The sequence below is a fragment of the Vidua chalybeata genome, chromosome 3, assembly GCF_026979565.1.
Source record: "Vidua chalybeata isolate OUT-0048 chromosome 3, bVidCha1 merged haplotype, whole genome shotgun sequence".
In the NCBI taxonomy this organism is placed as follows: domain Eukaryota; kingdom Metazoa; phylum Chordata; class Aves; order Passeriformes; family Viduidae; genus Vidua; species Vidua chalybeata.
In genome coordinates this window covers 74531983-74555875 of record NC_071532.1, presented here as the reverse complement: position 1 = coordinate 74555875, position 23893 = coordinate 74531983, and the positions used below count along the sequence as shown (strand labels likewise).

Here is a 23893-nt window from a genome sequence, read left to right as displayed (position 1 = left end):
ATTGTAGTGGTGGTTCTGCTGGCACACTCTGCAGGCACCTCAACTGCTTCAAGGTGGGTACTTTACCCTCAAATTCTTCTCCTTTCTCCCATGACTTCTTCTTTCCTTTATGATCTTTTACATCATTCTAAAACACCTACAGGGTGTTTTTCTTTAAATCTGTACTATTTTCTTTAAATCTATTCTGATCAGCCTATTCTTCTGTGATGTCTGCAAGAATCTCATCAGTCATTTATCTACTTAGATATGTTGCATCTATTTATCTAGATAGCATAATAAATAATCCTGACTTGGATCTATCCTTCCAAATATTAGCATAGGTGTGATAAAATATGATCCTGTTATGCAGAGAACTCCTCTACTCTTACTGTATTGTCCTTCTGCCTTCATTCCTCAGTCTTATATTCATTATGTTACATGTAGTATAATTCGGTGTATTTTTTTTGGATAAGGGTCTTGGTGGTTCAGCACAAATATTTGATCATTATTGAGAACCAAATTACAATATTAATTAAGTTTTCACGATTGGAAACACAAATATATTTTAGCTTACAAAGGCAAAAATGCGTTTTCACTCATTTGAATTCCTCTAATTATAAATATCGTGGTAAGGATGTATTTCAAAATAATTTTCACTCATTAAATAGTTTAATAACACTTATTGAGTACTTGGAGAAAGTAGCAGCTAATATTTTCAGTCTAGAGTATAGATAGCAAAGGAAAAAAAAGCAACTATATTCAGGCCTTGAACTATACAAAAAAGAGTTATCAAATATTATATTAATAGGTTAAAAATCAGGGATTTACTCATAAAGAGAAATATTTTCTGCTAATGGTGTAATAAATGTACACACTGACAATCACTGAAACACAGGCATGAGAACAAAGGGATGATTGCATAAAAGCACGATCAGTATAAATCACAAAAAATTTGATTTGAATGCACTTTGAATACACTTTTGAATGTACTTTGAATAATGAAAGATAGCAGCATCCTAAAAAGTGGGGGGAAAAGGAACTAAGAAAAATAAATGACATAATTACAAGGTCATCTAGCAGAGTTGCAGGTATTGTAGCATTTTATCTGGGAAATGGCATGTGATCTTACAAAAGAAGACACAAATTATGGTACTTCAGAGGCCACAGTGAGAATTTTAGCATTGAACTCCAAGAAGACAATTCAAAATCTAAAAACACTTTTGAAGTACTACTTCATTTCATGGAGAATTTTCCCTTTTGGGATCACAAAATTCTAATCAAAACATCTGTGCCTGCACATACTCCAAAATGTGTTAGGAATACAATTTCAAGGAGTAATTTTCATTTTAGAAAAGTATGTGTTGGGTCACACAACAAATGTGTCTTCCCTTACTCTTTGCCTGCTTTTTATTAGTGTGAATCATCACTTGGAGTGTCTCTACCAAAATCTCTTATTCAGAAGGACAGCTCCTCCCCTGCATTGCCAAAAGTCCATGTTATCCCCAGTGAATTTGAGGGAAGAAACATATTAAAGGAAAGGGAAATTGAGATATTTTGGACCGTCACATCAGCAGTAGCCCCTGTCAGAATACCAGAACCCCATGCACAAACTGAAAGTGAGGAAGCTATTGAAAGTCTAGGATAACTTGTTTATGACACTACGCACTGATGTCTCATCTTCCTCCTCTTTAAAGATGTTCATAGAATATTAATGAATGAAAAAAGGAAAAGAATGACTGTTAGAGTTCTTAAAAACAAGAGCTGAACAGCATATATGATTAAGGTCTTCTGTGGAGGGCAATTGTTTGCAAATGTCTCTGTGGAGCTGTATTGTGTTTCTCCATTTTGAGCTGTAACTTTCTCATTATTCTGAGAACTTTATGTTTAAAAAGCTTTCTGTTCACGGTATATTATCCCACACCCTCTCATACTGTTCTCTTTTAAAACCAAATTATATTCTTGTTGTGAAATTTCAGTATCAAATGGACTATGTGCCTGTATTGGACAGTATTTCTTTCTTTCAGATATGTCCCTGTCACTTTATTTTTGTTGAAGCACGATCCCACATTCTCCTGGGGAGCTGGGCTAATACAAGGCAATCAGACATGTGAGTTTATATTACACCCCTGGCAGTAGGGCATTACCACCTATTCTAAAAAATTGGCACAAAGATTCAAAACTTTTTGCCTGAACATCAAACTTGGAAGAAGACACACCTTGTTTTAAAATTACAGCAGGTCACTATTTTAGAAACCACCAGTCTGAGACAAATCACACATGGTGGCTTATGCAGACCAATAAAGTCCGTGTTTCTCTAACTTGGTTTATTTCAAAGTTTTCAAGAGAAAGCATAAAGTATTTCTATAATATTTTATATGTTACCTATAAGTACTTTAGATCCTCATAAAAAATATCTTTTTTTTACGCTCCCTAGAAAAAAATCAGTTCTTCCTAAACTGATTAAATATTAGTAAATTTTTATATTTTTCTATCAAAATATCTTCATTATTTGTGACATTTATGCACATTATCCTTGATTGCTTGATAGATATTTTTTTTTAAATCCCAAGTTATATAGTTGGTAAACTTCTCACCTTTAAAAAGAAATAGATGTTGCCATCTTTAATTCTTTTATGTGATACAAAATTAGTTTCAGTCTCAGAGAAGTGACAGCTTTTGTCATTTTACAGTCCAGGGGATAACTCTTCTGCTGTATATATATATATATATATATATATATATATATATATAACTCTTCTGATAAAACATAGAGATTCTTGTATTTGAATATAATTCCAGAATTACAGTTTTAGTGTGACTTCTGAAGATAATTTGATATCTGGCTTTTTGTGTAACTTGAAAAAAATTACAGTCTTGTTCTTAGAATGAAACTAAACAGTGCTCTGATTTGTGTACTTTTATGATTTCATATACCAAGGGGATACATTCCCCAATTAGAAATTTTTAACATCTTCCACAGCCAATTTAATTTGCATATTTCTCATTACTTTAGGGTAGTCACAGTAGTTTCTTAATTATTCAGACTGTGGTGAAAGCATGCAGTTGTTAATGGAGACAATGTTTAAAAAGTGATCAATTCTGATATCAAAATACATTGAAAGGAATAATAGAGATTTTCCAGCTCTGAAAACAGAAACACAAAACAGGGAGATATAACAGCAATGGTAGTATATGTATATGTATAAGTATATGTATATGTATATATATGTAACTTTTTTTGTACAATATGACATTGCCTTTCTCCTCCTTGCCTTAAACATGACCACCACGACAGCTGCTCTTTGCTGATGATGTTTAATTGCACTGCTCTTTCATCTATCACTCTTAGACTCCTGGTATCTAAGGAACAGTGAGGATTGCCACCCTCCCAAACTGATTTTTTTTCCATTCCTCTTTCAATAGGTTGTGTGTTTCTGCCCCATGCTATTATGTCTCATTACAGATTCCACGAGGTCCTCTTTTAAGAGTAACAAATGTCAAGTCATGGACAGAAACAAAAAGGTAGACAAATGTGTAACAAGGAAGGAGAAGAAAGCAGAGAGTTAGAGAATAATTAGAGAATAAATATTTGGTTCAAACATAGAGACAACTTGGAGAACTTTCAAAAGGTAGAAGGTGAAGGAAGACACAAAGGAAGTATTCACAAAGTGAAAGGAAAATTAATAGACAAAAAAGATAAATTTAAACCATGTTTATTAATGATATGGAGATTCGTGATCCAGCACAACAAACATAAATGGAAACATGCATCCACTCCAAGTTAATACAGTACATAAAAACTTTATGAGCATTGTTATAATAATAATATTGTATATTAATATAGATAGTGTGTACAGATTTTAAAAGTAAATTTTCCAGGTATACCATAAGTGCTTTTCATTTCAAACAGTATTTTTTCAGCAGAGAATATAACCAGGAAAAAAAAAATCAGTCAGCTAGGTATAAAATTGGTAACCTTGACAGAGGTAATTATAGGACAAAATTGATGTCTTTCTATTTTAAATAATTTTTGAATGGTAAATAAAGCAATAAACACACAACATTTATAGTTTCTGTAGTATGTAGTTTCTTTACATCCAAATCTTTACTTAAAGAGGAAAAGACTTTTGCTTGCTGCATGGCTGGGCTTTTTGGATTAAATAAATTAGATTCAAAATGAAGCCTAAGGATAGTGCTGCTGTATTGTCAGTCACTTGGGCATTATTAACTTGCATTTTAAAATGTTTTGGTAGCATACCCAGAATTCTGCATTCCCTGATTAAATAGTAAATTGAATTAATTGAATTACTCTTGTTCTAGGGTTCAATCCATTAAAAAGTTTTTATGAGTTTTTTTTTCTTTTTGCTAAGACTTTTTGTTTGGGGATTTTTATAGATTTTGTAAATTATACAGGTAAACAAGAAGAGAGCTATATGAATTCCATGTTCAGTTAATTTTCCCTTGGTTGAGCACTGAATTATTATATTTTATTTGTTAGTGTTATGGGACATCACTGAAAGTACTTATCTTTGCACATGAAAAAATGTGAAAAAGCAAACACTTAAGTCACTGTAACTGTGAGCAGAAACTGGCTTACTCTTTTTTTTTTCCTTTGAGTAGGTGGTACTGAAGTATTTATGAAGTCTGCAACACATTTAAACAGATTTGATATTAGGTATTAAACCTAGTGCTCCAGTAAATTTTTTTAGCTACCGTCTTCTCTGATTTAAATGTAGTATTCTCATTTAAAGCCTTCAGTAGATTACAGTTGCTTAGACCATGCAAGATTACCCAACTGACCTGGCAGTGTCATTCAGTAAGAATCTGAGGTAGGAATGGACCTTGGGACATTTCTAGTCCACTGTCCTGCTCAAAGTAGTCTCAGATCTGAGATCAGACCAGGTGCTCAGGTTTGTGTCCAGCTGAGTCTTGTAAATTTCCAAGGACAAAGACTACTTGACATCTCTGACCAGCTTGGCTGCCTTCAGAACGAAAAATTTTCTCTGTTTTTTTAAGTTTATGTCCATCATGTCTTTTTCTCTCTCCATGTACCACTAGAGAGGATCATGGGTTGGTTTTCTCAGGGACCACCTTGTAGATTTGAAGAGCTGTTAAGTGCCCCCAAAGCCACCTCTTCTCCAGGTTCAAAGGCACTAGTCCCTCAGCTTCTCCTCACAGGGCATGCTTCAGCCCCCTGAGCATCTTGGTGGTCCTTCGCTGAATTGACTCCAGTTTATCAGTCATGTACCGGGGGACCTGGTACCTTACCACAGGGTCTGGGTGTTGTCTGAGTTAGTGGGGGTTGATAATTTCCTTTGCTCTACTGGCCAGATGCCCACATGCTGCTGGCCTTTCCTGCCAGGGCACAGTGATGGCTCAGATTCAGCTCCCTGTCTGCCAATACCTGCAGCTCCTTTTCAGCAGGCCTGTTCTCCAGTCATGACGAGGGGTCTTCTTCCCAGGTGCAGGACTTGGCATTTGTTGTTGAAATTTGCAACCTTTCTTCTGGCCCATTCCTCCAGTTTCCTACAACCTGCTTAAATTGCTCTGAGTCATAGGCCATTAGCCCTTACCTACTTATTTGGTTGCCAAGGCAAAAAAAATTCTCACCAAAAGCTCATGAAAGTTAAGCCATTCTTAGTCCAAATTAACATAAATTTTAATTGAAATGATCATTTTTTGGTGCCCTCATGTGACCTTTACTGCTCATTTAGTGCAACTTTGGCATTTTCTTTGCTTCTGAATGGGTCTTCTTGAGAAGAACACATGATCTAAACCACCTTTGTTGAAAGCAGTACCAAGCTTGTTTGAATCTTCAAATAATACCTTTTTTCACTCTTTCCTGATATACTAAATCCCACTCATAGTTTTTTTTAAGTGCCAGAAATCATGGAGCCGGGATTATCTTTAGCAGACAGGTACATTCATAGACATGCTGTGTTTTTCTTCACTAGAGTATACAGGGATTTTCATGTCATCAAAAAGACAAAAAAGTAAACATATATCTGACTTTCTTCCTCTCCAGATGTACCAATCAAACTCTGTAATTCATATGGTAAACTCAGGGGTGCCCTTTTTGAGGCTGGTCTTAAAACCTTTTCATCAACTCACACACCAGAAAATTTCTTCAGTATTTCATTTGTATATTCACATATAAATATGAATGTATTTCATTTCAGATCAACAAGAGTTTCTTTCCAATTGGATGGCAGTGTGTCTGTGGTCACTAGGGTGAGAGGTTATTCACCTGTCCTCAAACAATGGCAGATGAGTCAGTCACTATTAAGAGTGAGCAAGGTTCAATGCTTTCCACAGCCCCATGCATTGAATTTAGGCTGAACGAATATCTCGTATATATCCTGCCCCAAAAGCTACTTAGCTCCACAGATGTACATCATCCTTACATTCTCCTTGCCCAGTGTGATAGGGATAACCACGGAAAAAAAAAGAGGATAAAGGCTGAGGACAGCCACTAAAGCAGTCAGCATGGCCAATTCTTTCTCCCAGCTCTGTTTTGACATTAATATGCTACTGAATTTGAAACTAAAAATCTAGTTGTGTTGTATCTATCACCTGTATTCAATTACTGCCTTTTCTATTTCCATTGATTTCAAATGTTAGTCAGCCTATTGAGCTCTTTTAGATCATCTTGGAATGAGATCACTGGGCTGCCAATCCCCAAAAACCTCTATTATTCCAGCAGCATTTCCCTGCATGACTATAAATCATGCCCACATCCATTGCTGTCTTTCATCCTCAGTCACTGATTAGCAATAGATTTCTTTTACCTTTTTCATCTTTCTCATAAATCAATGCCTCCAGGGCTCCTTGTCACTTTGTTTCCATTTCATGGTCTTGCTCTCTTTTCATCAATATCCTCTGAAACCTTCCTGTCCAGGACTGTGTCCTCCCACAGCTGCCACAAAGAGGCATTATATATATTTTTTTTTTCTATCTGATGATGCTTTTATAAAAACAACACATGTTATTTTACTTTAATTTAGTTTATTTATGACTATCTTCATCTGAAGAGAGAAAATTCTGAACAAATACTGAACTGGAACATATTTCTTTAGTCCTCTGGTAACCCTGGCAGCTTGTATTCTCTTCACTATGGATCACAGCCTTGTTATTTTCTTTTCAAGGCAAACACTTAATTTGCTTTATTTGTTTGTTGACTGGTCAAACATGTTAATAGCAACTCAGGAGAACATTGCAACAGTAAGCAAAGTTATACAGATCGAGAGTTGAGATAGCAGAGTCAATTTTGCCATGAACATTCTAACCTGACTTTTGCAATAGCTCTATACCCGATTCTAGAGGCCCTAGACAAACATCAAACACTTGCTCACAGAACTCAAACAAACTGAAAAAGAAACCTGAGATTTTTTTTTTCCATTCAGATTTGGAAGAGTGGCTGGAATTTTCCATTTTTTGTTGTTTTTTTTTTTTTCATTTCATAGATTTACGATTATTTTTTTATTAAACTGTACCAAAAAAGAAAAAAAGCTCAAGTGAAAAATTTCAAGGGTCTCTATCATCTTTAGATGATCCCACTTCATATAAGTCTCTGTGATCAAAAAGAAGACTGTGTCAAGGATCAGAATAGAAATCAGAACAGCTAGTTCTCTATTTTGCTCAAAACACTATTCCTCTTAATATGATCTCCTGATCACAGCAATGTTTTTTCTAAATCTAGTTGCACTTTGTTAATTTTTTTTTTTTTTTATGTTTGGAAGACCTTGCATAGGAAAGTCTGAGACTGCTCCTGCTGCAACTTTGAGCAGATGAGAGAAAGTGTACCTCATTAGTTCACAGTGACAACAGGACATTCTCAGGCACTCAGATGAATACAGTAAAGCTAAATTTTATGCAGTGTCTCACAAAATGAAATAGAAATGCCATGTGTTAACTTGTTGTCAATTCTTCTACCAAAGAGAATGATTTTATAATAATTTCTTCCTACTTTAAAGTGTGATCCTTGTACTCCTGTTTTAGAGCTGTTGGCTGCTGCCCATTTTACATATGCCATCAGTATCTTTTCATCTTTGTCACAAGGTCCACGCCTCACTGTCACCTGAGGTCCTCTCAGGCAGGACAATTTCTCATAAAGCCACAAGGGACTTCTATACAGTAGATGAGGAGTTCAGCAGCATATTTACTGCTTTTATGTGTTTGAAATCACAGCCTTAATATTACTCTTTTTTTATGCATAGAACTGTGACATTTTAGTGATTTTTTTTAATTAAATATCCTTTATATCTTAACATTTGTTTCCTTATATTTGGTGCTCTATTTTTATCTTCTCCTCTCTGTTTCCTCACTGCTTCATGTTTTATAGTACATCAGAAACAATAATGGTCATATGCTTCATACCTGACTATTTCTATGCTCAAATTTGCTGGAATATTTACTGGAAACTTTCCAAAATCACAAGGACAACAAATAATCTTCATAAAACAGAACAGATGGCAGAAACCTTTATATTCATTATGGCATTGTCATTTTAGAAATGTACAGGTCCAGATGCTAAGAAAAGGATGGAGCTTTGTTCACTGAGACCAATATCTGCTGCTTGTTTCACACTGTGTTAAAATTATGGTAAATATGTCATCTTTTTATGACCCAGTAACTTGTGTTTATATGTGCAATTGCCTGTGGGCCTTTGTTTCCCTACTTCATTTTAATAAGAAAATTGTGGGCTCAAATGCAATCTCAGAATTGTAACAGTCAAAAAAAAATCCCATCCTATTCATTCTGTTCTTAGCTGATAAACTCATATTGAGTTCATATCCATCAAGCTGGGCTAAGTGCTGAGAACTGAGCAAGAGTTCTCACCACTCAGACCTTGAGGTCTCAGCTTCCTCAAGGCAGGATAGATACAATAGCAGAATTGAAAAAGAAATGGAAGATGATATGATTCCTAGGATCGAGTTTCCACAGATATTTTTAGGAGTATATTTTTTATGTCAGAAAAGTTTCACGTGACAGTCTCTTTTTTACAAAAAAATTGTGTAGCTGAATAAAAGCATATAAGAATCCATCCAAAGTTGCTATTGGCCTGTTTTTAAACTACAATGTTCAAATACTGATCTACTGTTGACTAATTTGAAAATCCAATGAAGTCTCTTTCCTTCACATGCAGACCGAAGATATAGATAGCTGTAGATAAACTTACCTGGGAGGAAGATAAATAACTACAAGAAATGATAAAGAGCAGAGGAGTTGCCTCAGAGGCATGAAAAGATATGGAATATCAAGATGATGTCAAGACAATGCTTTCTATAAGCAAAGCAGGAAAAGTTGCTCGGTCTACTTGATGCACAGTGAATTCACATTTTTTGGAAAGTTGTGCAACACTTGAATTTAGTTCAGACTATTCCTTTCTTTAATTGAATCACATTTCCTACAAATGGTAATTCACATAAACCAATTCTTCACCCACAAAAGAAGGGTTGAAGAATGTTACTTGGGTTGGAAAGCTAAAACACAGAGCTGAAAAGTGTCAGTTGAGGTTTGTCAGTATCAGTCTACCCTTGTGTGAATGTATGTGTTATATCTTTAATTGCACGATCCCATACTGGTTTTCCCAAAACACCTTGCCACACTGGTCACAAAAGTTTGAAAATACTCAGTGAATGGCAAATAAAGGGCTCAGCTATTCAAAAGACACTTATACTAAAGGAAAGATGAAGACTTATTGGCCAACAGAAAAAAAACTGACAAAAAAGGAAGTTACTTTCACTTTATAGGGGTGGAGCAGGTGAAAATACAGGGTTGGCATCAAAGTGTCTAAATACTGGTAAGTTTTTGACAGGGAAGTCAATTGAAAGTATCCTATTTCCTTATGCAATTTTTAGAATATTTAAGTATTTAAAGGCAAACAAACTTTAAAAGGATCAAGCTGTTTGACTTCTACTTACATTAATAGTAGCTGCCCAGCTGCATTCTTAGCAACAACACAGGTTTTCCTCCATATTTCCATATTGCATTTTATAATAGAGATTACAATGCACAGTATGAAACAAATTATAAGACAGCCCAGTTGCACAGATAAATTATAAAGTGAATGTCTTTAGTTGTATTTAATTGCTAGTTAGCAGAGCTACTTGGGGAAAAAAAGTCATGCTAATTTCAGTGCCAGGAAGATAGCAACAGAAGGATAAGAATATTGTGGATGATCAGGTAGTTCCAGCACGTGGAGCATAGTTGGAAGATCATTAGGGACAGGAAACCACACTGCTCCCACTCAGCCTCAGTCTGCAGTGTTTTTCTCTGATTATAATTTGATTATTATTATGATTATTCACCATCTGCAAGAGTCTTTAGCTGACCAAAACCAAGAGACGAGAGGCAAGACCTGAGGAAGAATGTCAAGTACATAGCTCATATACTCCACAAGAAAAGTTAGATAAATCAAAAGCAATCAGTACCATCACTCAGGACATTTGCCCATGTTCTGAAGACAAAAAAAAAAAAAAAAAAAAAAAGAAGTAGAGCAATGGTCTAAAAGTCATCTTCCAAATGCTGAAGGCCATGTTATTTCTGAAAGCCTGGGTAAAAAGCACAAGGACCATGTCTTTTGTGCATAATGTTTTCTAGGTAAATAATCAAGTTGAAGGCTGATGAGAATAAACAAAGATTAATCCACCTTCTATTGTTATAGCCATTCTATAAACTGGTGACTTCTAAGCTATTAGATGCTATGTCATCCAATAAAGTTCACTTCTCTTTGTAGCTCATCAGCAGCTTAAGCTCCACCATAGACAGGCCTGGTCAAATTGGTTCATGAGTGCCTGACATAAAATTTGACTACTTTGCCTTCTATCTACAAAGCAAAACTCCCAAATCAGAAAGTCGGTTTTAAAGGCATTTACATTACTGTTCCACCTAGCAAACCAGTATGGTATGAATGCACAAAGTGGATCTAAATGAAAGGAAGAAAAATCTTCAGAGGAAAGACAGTCATGTGGGAAGATTCATGCAAATAATTAGAAATATAAAGTGCATAAGTCTCATTGGGTTTCCTGCACTTTAAAATTCTGTCAGAGAAACACAGAAACTTTTTCCCTGCATGTCACTCCATTACTTATTTTATGTTCATTTATGGAGCTATTACAGGCTTTGACAAACAGCTATTTTATACTTTAAATTGAAATATCTGGGTAATCTTTTTTTGTGCAATTTATAGGCACCTAATTTGCAAGAAAACTATTTTATTTCTGCCTTTCCAGTCTCATTCTAAGATTTCTTATGTGTGTGTGTTTAAATAAGTCTCAGCTTTTATGAATTTCTGCCTAACCTATTGGTTTGACTTTATTTTTCCTGAAAAAAGTTTTACCTGCTTTATTGATTCTGTGTTGTTTTTTGTTTTTTTTTTTTTTTTTGTCAAAAGCAGCATAGCTAGCTTCAGTTTTATTTTAATAAATTCCTAAATAAGTATAGGTTTGAACTACAAATTTAATTATGGAAGGTAGGATGAAAAACACAGCACATAACAAAAGCAATTACAGAAACAGATTATTAAAACAGAAAAGAAACTTGACCTAGGTACATCATGTTTTTAGTGAAATTTGAAGTTTGAAGCAGCTAAGCTTTTATCCTGCAAAGGCATGCTCAGAGGCTTGCTTTAGCTCACTAAAATCAAGGGGGCTTTTTGCAATGCAAAAGAGCAAGCAGGTGCATCCATCTTTCTAGTACCATAGCATAAATGTGCCAGTAATGAAAAGCGTGCATGAAAGCCCAAAGTCTCACTGGTTAGCAGTTTTTAGAGAAAGTAATGGAAATTATGTTAATCTGAACTCCACATTGTTCTTAACTTACATTGTATTTGCTAAAGATAAAAAAAAAGGATACGGTACTAAAGAGAGGGAATATGATACTAAAGAGACAATCACCTTCATGATGTGCTTCCACACAAGAATTGCTCACCACAATATTGCTTTTGATTTTTTTTCTGTTTTTGAACCATTGTCATTACACAGAAATTCATGTAAAACTAATTTAAGTCAGGCAAACCATTTACTCCTGCAAACTTTGGATCACTGAGAAAAAATTAACAGATCCACTTCCAAGAAAAGGAGCCTTTTATATTGTGAAGAATTTTGGTGAAAATGGGGCAGTGATTGTCACAGCATAGGTTCTGACCATGCTTAGTCTCTGCAGTGATTTTTTTCCAGCTGATCAAGTCTCAGTAGCTTAATGGTAGCAGATAGTTTAGTAGATAAGACAAACCATTTTCTCACTTAAGTCTGTGGGGAAATACACACTTATGCTAGTGAAATTAGGCTTTGTTTTTGTTTTTAACTTTCTCTTAACTTCTGGCCTAAGTGTAAAGGGATAATCTTGGTTTATGAAGACAATGAGACAGGTGGTGTGATTACAAAGAGGTCCATACCAGCATTTCATGCATCTGCCATACACTTTAGATGGTTAATTTGCAGCTTAACAGTATACCATGAATACTGGTGAGTTTAAAGCTATGAAGAGATTATCTATAATCTAACATATTATCTACAAACTAACTAACTATGAGCTAACAGATTGCCTATAAACAACAGAAGAGGTTATCTGTAACTAACTACATATTTTTTAAATGTACTTCATGATTTTTTTAAAAACCAAGCATTCTGTCTCTGAAAGAGTTGGTAGACACAGAGGACTGCTGTTTATTTGTGGAATTGCAAACCTGAATTATAGAGATGTTTACTGCTAGCTCTTGTAACTGATGTCTTCATTATTCTGCAATTTTAAAAGTGAGTTAATGATTTTAAAAAAAATATTTTAACTATAAAGGGGTTTATATATTAATTTGATTTCTTTCACTATTCCTTTTCCCATCCTCTGCTACCAGATGAAAATGACATACCAATGCAGTCCTTTGCCCAAAAGATTGGGCAAAGAACCCTTTGGTGTGGGGTTTTTTTTGATGGTTTGGTTTTTGTTTTAATTGTGGATAATCTCCATTACCCATTTTATTCCTGTATTTGAATTTGGATTCTTCTATAAGGCAGTAGTGTCTTCTTTGGTAGTGAAGCAACAGTAATGTCAGTAGGACAACTGCACAGGTTCTTTTTCAGTTTTCATAGTGATTGTATATTCTAATTCCTGTGCAGAGAAAAAAAAAACATTTTTGCAATGCAACTATTTTGATTAGATAAATGTTCAATTCTGCACTAGCTGCAACAGTCTTTTGGTGGTATAAATCACCCCTATGTGAAGGGCACACCAACAAAAGGACAAAAATGTGCTGGTTTGAATTGCCCATTTGCAACATTAAGGATATTTCACTTCAGAAAAAAATTCTATACATATGGATTTAAATATTTTATAATTCTCTGGAAGAGAAGTCTTCTGCATATAAAATCTATGCTAATCACTTAATTTTCTTAAGTGGATGAGGGGGAAATGCAGCAAAAAGTCACTTATCTTGTGCTAGTTCTACTATTGCCAACTCATGTGTGTCAGTTTTAGGAATAATAACTGGAAAGAGTGAGCAGGGAATAGCTCCAAGGTATATAGTTTGCCCTAATACATACAGATGGAAATTCTAGGGCCAACACAGGTCAGGCTTTTACTATCTAGCACTGCAGAAATACAGTGAAAATATAAAGTTGCTATATATTCCCAAGACAAGAGTTCTCAAATTGTAAAATATTTTTACTCTAAATTTTAGCTTGTCTTCACTCTTTGTGTATTCTTTCCCTCTAAGGACTTGTAACCTTGGATACTTGCCAGCCTGATAGTAAAAATCCTGATCATGCAATCTTTATTCAAACAAATCTGTTGTTGATTTTTATTAAGCCTGTTCTGCTCTCTCATATTTATCTACACATAGCCAAGTGTCTCCAAAGGACACAGGATACAGACATATATGCTGGGGAAAATAGAACTCTCGATTTGGGAATTGATCATGAACTTTTCAATCAAGCAGAACTTCCAGGAGAAAAATAACTTTTTTTTTTTTTAATCTATTGGCTAAGCCACTATGTTATTGTCCCACATTACAGCTGTCAAAGGTAATGTTCACTTTTTCTAGCTTGAGGTACCAAAAATTTTGTACTCATATGTAGGTGTGAGGAATCATGTGCATGTGTCTTAGTCTTGCCTTTTTCAAACCAAAAATAGGGCACTTGAATCCAAATTGCTTCAGTACAATATTCTCTAAATAACTACCCAAAGATGATCATTATCTTAAAATTATTCCTGTGAAATGCTTTTGCATGTGCTTAACTCTTTACACGTGAGTAACAGCTCAGTAGAATTATCAACACACATTAATGAAAATTACTTTTATAGCTCCTTTAGAAAGTTAGTATAATTAGGAATACCAACATCCTTAGAATATTTTGGAAAAAACACAGAGTGATCTAGTTTAATATTAAATGTTTAGCTTATATTGTAAATTATATTAAAATCTATTTTGTGTCATGATGTACATCAATTAAGAAAGTATAAACCACCCTTTTTGTGAGTGGAATAGATTTATATCATAGCTAATTAGACAAGAGCATAAGAAATATGCTTAAGAAAAAATATATTGTCAACTAAGAGAAATAGCAAAAAATCACTTCTAGGGACAAAAAAAAATCACAGGATCAGATTAAATTAGGACAATGAAAAAGAGGCAGAAAAGTGGCAAAAGAAAAGTCAAATTAAGATAACCCATGGATAACAAACAAAAAAACCCTCTGAGATACAGTGAATGCCATTTCATCTAGAAAGATAAAGGAAGTTATCTGATATTTTAAAAGTAACAGAGAAGAATTTGTGGTGGAAATGGCTTTCTCAAATCTTTTGATGAACAAAGTGGATTGACTGTCAATCAACTTAACGATGCAGGAAGAGAAACTCCTTGAGGCTGAAGCAGCAGATTTGTATTATAAAAAGACTAGACATTCACTTTAATAATTTTTTTAAATTGCTTTATTTTATATATGAGCTGAATTTACAGCCAGCAAAAGGAGATAAAATGTTAAATAATTTTGAAAAATTTTAGTTCTTAATAAGAACAATTATGTAGTATTTTGTACCTTTTTGTAATAGATCACCAGTAAATCTTGATCAGTTTTTCAATTCTATTTAGATACTTACTGGTATTTTTGTGCATATGTGAACCAAGAAAGAAATTATCAACAAGCAGCACTTTAAAATAGGAAGGCTTTGAGGTCTCAAGAGACTATTTCTGTTCTAGAAAGTATCATGCTGCCCAATTCCCATGAGGACGACTTACCTAGTGTAAACATCAGTAACTAATAGGTTTTCATGGATGAAGCTGGAGAAAGTTTAAAAAGGCTTGCAAGATTTGCAAAGTTTTTTTCCCAAAGAGAAGAGTGCTTTCCCATCAGATCAGCAGCAGCTAGGGACCTTGTAATCTGGAACCAAAGTAGCCATGCTGGTTGTATATATGAGCTGACAGATAAGGGAGACAAGTTTGTACTAACCCAGACAGGAACTTTGGAAAATTCCACTTCCTTTATTAAGCATCATATATCTTACTTCGTGCCCATGACCATCCAAATACTTTGTCTGCGTTCAACGTTAAGGTCATGAGTAATTCTGCTTAGTTTGAGTATGACCATTCAGGAGGTTCAAATGGAAAAAATAATAATTTCCAAGTCTAAATTCAAGGTAGCATCCAAGCTTCACGGGTGAAGTTTCTGTTTTGAAGATGAATGTTTTAAGGCAACTATAACTATTCTGGCTTTATGCCTCCTCAGCACAGGAAGAATTTACTTCTTATATTTTCAATTATCTCCAGGTCAACCATTATATTTACTGACTACCTACAATTGAGCATGCTGGCAGGATACCTCTGGAATACTCTTTTTTAGGTATGTGTTGTAACAGCAAACTTCTGCACTGGTGAGATGTAAAAAAAAACACAAGCCTTTCACCCTCCATTTCTTTCATATTCTTGGTTGACAAAATGCAACAGGGATAAAAATAGAAGTTGTTTTACCAACATCTTTCCACAATGAGTTTGTTGGTTTGTTGGCTAGGTCACTCTTCTGAAAATACTTGCTCTACTTGGATTTGATGCTCTCGAAAATCTTTTCCAACCTTAACAATCCTAAGTGCTTCACTCTACAATCATATATTCTTCACATCCGAGGAAGGAAAGGTCATTTAACACCTTATTTGGTAGCCAAGGTCAGGGGCCGGGCTTCAGGATTCATATTTCAGTTTAAGAGACATGGCACCTACCATTTGAAGATGCCTATTTGTAAACAAAACTAAGTTGTAGATTGACCCAGCTCTGGACTGGTTTAAGCATCAAATTGTTTCAGCTGCTGTTAAGTGCAAATCCCACTTGTACACCTCTAGATGTCCCATTCATTCAAGGGAACAGGGGCACCTGATTTTATACTGCAAACCCAACTCCAAGTGCTCCCATTCTCAGTAGCACAGTGCACCCCTCAGTGCAAACGTTACGCTTGGCTCCAACTGAGGAAGTCTTAGGCATTGCAGCATTAAACTCTATCTGCCCGAATACTTTTCTAGTTCTGAAGACAAGTGACTCTGAGCACTGTACTCTCCCATTCTTCAATTTTCTTTCATTAGAAAAAAGTTACAAAAATTGCCACAAGCTTTGGATTATAAGAAAAGGCAGAAAAGCCAGAAAAAAGTGGCTACTCTGCTGCCTGCATAAGTGAATAGAAGATGCATATTAGTTCAGAGGAGAGGAAATTATTCCTAACACCTGTGAAGGATGTATTTCAAAGAGTGTTTAAGATGATTTCAGTTTGGAGATTAATGTTAAAAGTGAAGAGAATGGTTGCAGGATGGAAAGACGATTTGTAAGTGTTATCCAGGATGGAATCTTCCAGTTCAGGAAAGAATTGTAGTATGCCTGGGCAATCTTAGGGCTATTTTGCACTCAGATATCATACTTGTAATTTGATGGAGAAAAGATTATAGAAAAATGGGTAAGGAAATTATTTAACTTAGGAGCAATGCAATTATTGAGACATAATTCATACAAACAGCATCCCTGTTATTGGCTATAAATGCCTTTTGGCTTCTACTTGTGAAGTATAAATGCATTCATAAACCTCCCTCCTCACCTGTGTTTTGAGAGGACATATCCTGTAGAAAAGGCCTCTTCTTAAAAAGGATTAAGGGGACAGTACCTTCATTGTGGTAGTCACACTGCAAAAGGAGAAAAAGACAATGATGTGCTCTGTGGCAGCCAAGTCAGCATCCACTCAAGTTCTAACATCGCAGAGGCTAAGTGCAGAGTAAGTTGTCCACTCAAAAAGATAATAAATAATGCAATTAGATTTAAAGATATCAGATTATTCATTCAGAGTATTCAGCCAGCACCAAGCAAACAGAAATACGCCAGGAGAGACTGAGGACCATGCTGGAGAATATTTGCTATATAGAATATTTGTAAAGTACACTGGAAAGAAAGGGAATAAAATGAGGATCAGCAATAAGAATATTGACTTATTGTGTGGACATAAGAATACTCTGTGTTTTTCTTACCTATATGTTCCATCCCTTCCCACCATTAGACTGGATTGCCATGATGCAGTGCTTACAGATTTTTCAGATAATCCAAACATTAAAAAACCAATGATGCCTTAACTTACAAGAGAAAATGTTTAATTCCTCCTTTTCCATTGCCTTTATTGCCATGATAAAGCCATGTAGTTCCTTTAGATGAGCTTACACTGTGTTTTCTTTTATTGCTGCTAAAGGCCTCCTCTGCTCTCTTAGGTTTTTGACCAGGCTCCTCGCCGCATTCTCTGCTCATATAAAATACAGCTGCCAAAATAGCCGTGTCAGTTGATATGAAAGGCTTGCTTCTGTTCTGAAGCTCTTTCTCCTTCTCCTGTTTCCTACTACATCAGAGTCAGCCTTTATGTTTTTGCCATTGTACTCACCTTGAAACCTGTCCATCTTTGCTCATATAGCTGCTGTGGTAGCAAACACCTTTCAAGTTCCCTCTGGATTGCCCTTTAATGCTACAATAGGCTCCTCAAGTTGATCTTGCCATTAATAACTAAGGAAAGAAAAGTCAAAAAACACCAAAAAAAAAAAAAGAGAGAGCACTCTGGTATGAATTCACTAGCAAATAGGACAGCTGATATAGATCAGATACTTTAAGTTTTCTAAAGCTATTGAGAACTGCATACTTAAATGCATGGTCTTCCTTGCTCTATTTTTGTCTTATTGAAACATAAACTTTAAGGGATTTAGAGATTTTAGAGGAGCTAAGATTGTAGTTAGAGATAAGCCTTACTAGAGTTAATTAAAATAAATAAGTAGGCCTTGATAAAGAGTTAGTAGTTAACTAATAACTGATTGCTTGTCAACATGATGTTTAGTTAGCTGGGTTTATAATGGAGAATATAGAAACTGACAAACAGCTTTTAGGAACATAAGACAATTGTGGGCCTCCTCTGTTCTGAAACCAATTGAAGACAGGGAATGGGAGTTCTACCAAGGTTCATTTGTCATATTTGCATTGAAAAGGTAGAAAGGTCAGAATGAGGAAGACTTCATTTACTTCCTCATTTTGGGACCCCTCCCATGAAAGGGACCACCGACCCATTTCAAGGAACAAACTACGCATGCTCAATAGCTTTTGGAATGATTAGCATACGAAGCAAGGAATGGGATGTACCAAAATGATGAATATGTATTTGTATTTTGGGTATTCAATTCTTGTGTGGATAAAAGGACTCTGTAATCATTTGAAAGGTGTGGTGTGTATTTGGGAGCTATCCCACACGCTGCCCGGTGTCGCAATGAATATACACGTTCTAACTTTAAACTGTTAGAGAGTTTTTGTCCATCACAGTTGGATATTGGTGCTAGATCAATATCCATATTTCTTTAATAAATCATTATCATTCTTCTCCTCTTTTGCTGCCATCATTTACTGTATCTTGGCTGAGGGAAAATATTTCTTGTGGCAAGTTTGCCACCTGCAAGGGAATGCTCATATTGCAAACATGATGAAATTTTTGTTTTGATGGAGCCCTCCAGGAACTTGACAAAAGGTATGTTATTACTATAATATTTTAGAAACTACAACTAAGTGTAAGATAAACTAGTTAAAATACATCTTTATAAAGAAGGAGGTTCTGTGGTCAAATAGTTTTGCAAAATATTAAAAACGTTTGAGCTATCTGATGACCCAAATGAACACAGTTTGAGATAGGCTCTGTTCATCATCTATTAAGCAGGACATGACTCCTAACACAAAGGTGCAAGTCAAATTCCACTGAATAATAAAATGCATTGTATACAGAAAAAGTACTTCCGATTTTCAGTTTGAGCAAAAGGGACTAACATATATATCATAGTTTAGAGCCATCAGGAAATAACAACTTCTATTTCTTAACTACTGTTTTCCACACATGTTTATAGTACAGCTACCTTTACATATATTTAATTATTTCTCAGATAATGTAATACACTCTAACACTATCTTTTCTATTTGTAGTAGCTAAAATTTTAAAATAGTCTTTAAACAACAGAAAAAAAAATGTTTCAAGCTGAAAACCCAGTTTTGCAGATGCAAGAACCTTACATTGAATTATTCCATTTGGGATCTGTAAGAGCATTAAGCAAGCTCACTCAGTCCCCAAGCTCACATTTGCAGGAGGAATTTCAAAAACAGCTGAACAAATGCATATGTTAAGCAACCTGACCTTGACTCTGTACTCTGTACATTATGCTAGTGATGTCTTTGTAAACTGTTTTGGCTGAGTTAATGAGTACAATTCCTAGACAAGATCAGACTGAGAGCTCAGGAGAATGCAGGTGACTCAGAGCTAATGTAATATCAGATGGAGCAAAAAAAAAAAAAGAGCAAAGACACACACTCCCTTTTGATTTCTCTGAGGGGGTAAACAGAAACACTGAAAAAAAGTCTATTGGAAGAGAGGGAGTGATTCATTTTCAATATTTTGTGTAAAAATCTGCTCAGAGCATCCTGAAGAGTCTCTCACTGGGAAATCTCACTGTAGGAAGTAGCTGCTAATTCCATTTTAAATTAGTATGTGTTCCTGAAATACAACCTTGGCGTTTTAAGAACACATCTAGTGAATGCATGAAGCCAAGTGTTCTTCAGCTGCTTGAAGGTAAGGGTGTGCAGCATGGTGGTTATCCCCTGCAGCTGTTCTCCAAGGCCTGCTGTGTGTTTGGTGCAGGCCTAGTTGCATCCTTAGCACACCAGACAGTTTTAATGCAAGCTACAACACTCAGCTGAAATCCTTTACTCTACACACCAGCAAGTTGGGAATATTCAAAAGGCTTTGACTCAGCTTTGAAAGAGAATTTGGCATACTGCAGAGAAAACCAGAGGCTAATCAAGAGGCATTTCACTGAGAAAGTCAATGATAGTGAGCTAAGAGAAATATTTTAGTGTATGAACCAGATAAAAATCAAATTTAGGTCTGGAAATACCTAAACTACAACTGAAATATTTAATGGATTTGAAATAGCTAGGAGAGGATAAAAAAGGCTGTGAGTACAAAATAAGAGACCTCATGTTTTGCATGTTTAGTTCTTTACCCTGAAGGTCAGACTGGAGAGGTGTGACAAACACATGGGAAAGTTGGACAGCAGGGATTCAAAAAAGAATAAACATATTGTGCCTTTTGTGATATTCTAATTGCATTTCTTCATTCTGCTTCTTCAAATCATATCTGACACTTATATAGTTGGATTAATCTGATAGATTGCAAACGTATTCCAGGGTTGTAAATGTATTTGGCACATTAAAAATATAATCATATTGGTCAAAAATATCTGCATCTTGTCCTTCTAAGGGCATTCAAAATTTTCTTACCAGTAAGTCATAAATAGGAGAGGTGTTTAGTTTGCACTCTTACTTTGCTCAAAACATTATTTAACTACGTGGTTTAGATCGTCATTTCACTTGTCATGCCCAGTGACTGCGATGTCCTTAGCATTCAAATGAAATTCTACTTTTTGCATCCCTGTATTATTTTCTGTGAATTTAAGACCTGTCATGCTGACAAATGTTTAATTCTGTTCAAGCCTGATAGAAGAGACTATGATTCTGTCCTGAAAAGGCTGGTTTTCTTCATCACAGAAAAACTTATATTTTTGCATGTTATTAATACCATTTTAAATTACAAAGATTAAATTATCATTTCAAATAATAAGTAACATAAATAAGTAAATAATTAAACAGCAAACTTTATTCCACATTTTCTAATTATTTTATTGTGTTATTTTCTTTACCACAACACTTTCATAAACCATTTTTGGATCTGTGTTTATTGTGCACAGATTTTTTGGGGGTTTTTTTTGTTTGTTTGTTTGTTTGATTCATTTCATGTTTGTAATGGCATGATGGAATTTATATCCTGAGCTGCTGCTTGCAGTTTTCAAATAAAATGTTCTTCATAGTCTGCAACATCCTAGGTAGTGACACTGCCTCTTAGATTTTTATTTTAAAGAAGGTAGAGGAGACATGTACAGACAAGGGTTCTATATACACTGTTTTGCACCCTGTTTATAACAGTTCAGGATCTATAGTTCAACTTAGTCTATAGTCAAGGTATAGAATGTTTCTGATGCCATTGCATTTTATATTACTGTTCATGAGAATACATACATGCAAACTCCACAGAGCAGGATTAAAGGTAGATAGGAAAGGGTACTAATCCCGTGGTTTTGTTGTCTTGTTACATATTTTGTGTGAAAGCATTAGGATTTTTTCCATGCAAAATAAAATTATTTTTTATAACCATAAAGGATACATGCACCCTCTCCTAGTTTATGCTGACAAATAAATCAGGTGGGAAGTTCCACTTGCTTAGCTGCATCAGATATTTAAAGAAGCTGAAGACCTTTGTCCACACACCCCAATCCAAAGTAGCAATACATGAGGGAAGGCCAATAATGATAAGAAAGTATTTTCATAAAAAAGAGCATTAACCTCTTTCTGTTGGACTATGTAGGAGATTTTTGAAGATATTTGTTGGCAATTACTTGTTGCTTCAAAGTAGCAGTGCTTGTTCATCACAAGTATTACTCTGTAATTTCTCTGAACAAGTCATCAGCCATTAGAGTGCATTTGGTACCTCTGTAGCCTTTTTCTTGTAACTACTGCTTGAGAGGTTTGCTTAATGTTCCGTCTGGGGTACTCAGATCCAGCAGCTGCGTGGGCCAGACCTGTGCTTCAGGAACTCATCACCTGCAAAACAAATCTTATCTGTTGACCACGAGTGTATTCACCAGCTCAATTAAAAGCAGAAAGCTGTGGGTTTTTTCCATTCTCCAGGACCTGCATGCTAAGCCTGAAGACAATGAGTTCCATGGTAATTTGGGGGGTTTAAAACCATTGAATTACAGTAAATATATTTTACCTGGAAGACACTCTTTACTCATCTTCCTGTGGAACTGGCAGGTACAACCAGTGGAGATAGACTTGAACATTATTGTTCTCTACTGCTTTTGAGAGTAATTTGGGCATTAATTACATTTAAGAGACATGAGAAGGACTTCACATTTGTTGCTCAATACATTTTAGTCAGGGTAGCTGTTGGCTACAGGGCTATAAAAAAGTAAAAATTTTTGTATGATAAAATAGCTGGGCAAAAAATATCAGAGCTTGGTAATAGCAAAAGAATGTTAATCATTTATCATACTCTGTAATCCTATCTATATTCTCTCAGGAGATATAAATACTAAACAAATAAGGCCCACAATCTCTCAGCAAGTTGACTCCTATTGTTTCTGTTTTATAGAAAAACTGCAGGGCAAAAAATTAAACACTTTGGTTAAGGTTATAGAGTAAGTCTGCTGAAGATGTGCAAATAGATTCAAACTCTGCTAATTCTCTCTTTTTTTTTTTTTTAACCAAAGAACATGTTTTTTTCTGCAACATTTCTCTCACTCATTAAACATCTCTTGCATAGTTTAAATTAGGAGCATCATTAAGAAGTGAAGTTAATTACCTTCTCTCCTTTTTAAAACTACTTGCTGATTTCTATATTGAATAGATTCAAGCAGGTTTTCTCATGTGTTTATAATGGTAAAATATCTGAACACAAATATGAAAATAATCATGCTGCTTCTGCATGTTTTCATGGTAAAACCAGCCAATAACACCCACAGCAACTTTATTAAGACAAAGATTAGCAAATATAGGGGTTTAATTGGATTCTGTTTTCAAACATATCAAACCCCTAAAAGACTAGTATTTACACTCTTCTTTATTTCTTCTTTACAGGCAAACCTGATGTTATGAAAATTAAGTCAGTGTTTGAACCAATAAAACTTCTGCATTTTTCTAGTGAAATGCGAGGGTAGTTTTTCACAGTATGTTACGAAATAATTTCTAAAATCTCATTTTCAAAAGTAAGTACAAGGCATGGAAAGGGCAGAATTTGAAGGTAGGAATGTTAACTGCTTAATATAATACCCAGAATCTTTAGTAAATCCCCCCAGTGTATTACTTGAATTTTTAAGTCCTTGCATAAAAATAAAACCTTTAACCTACAGGCACTTATGGAAATATTTCATATAGAGCCTAGAGGGACAAAGTCTCATTGAAAATAACGTAGGCAACAGCTTCATGTTCCTAAGTTCAAATGTTTAGGCACCTGTGGGACATTCTACCCTCTCAGTTGCCCAGTAGGCTTTCTGTCTCTGGAGACCTCTTCATCCAAATTGCTGGTGAAGTCTCCAGCATGAAAATCCACACTTGGCTCCTTGGCTCTGAGGAAGCCACAGACCTTTCTACTGTGACTGAGCTACCAAAAGCTGGGGACATCTCATTACCCTCCTGGGATTCTGAAATCAAAATGTGTTCTCCCTATAGTACGTCTCACTTCCTCATGATTTTTGGAGCATGACTGAACTTCACATAAATCAGCATGGAGAGAGAGAGAGGCAGGAGACCTAATTGACATGTAGCTGA

General features: G+C 35.2%; 1 long non-coding RNA gene across 1 annotated transcript in view; it reads left to right on the top strand.

Moving 5' to 3' along the window:
* Positions 1-23893, top strand: part of LOC128786334 (uncharacterized) — a 125575-nt gene that overhangs the window by 48313 nt on the left and 53369 nt on the right. The gene's annotated exons all lie outside the window — the stretch shown is intronic.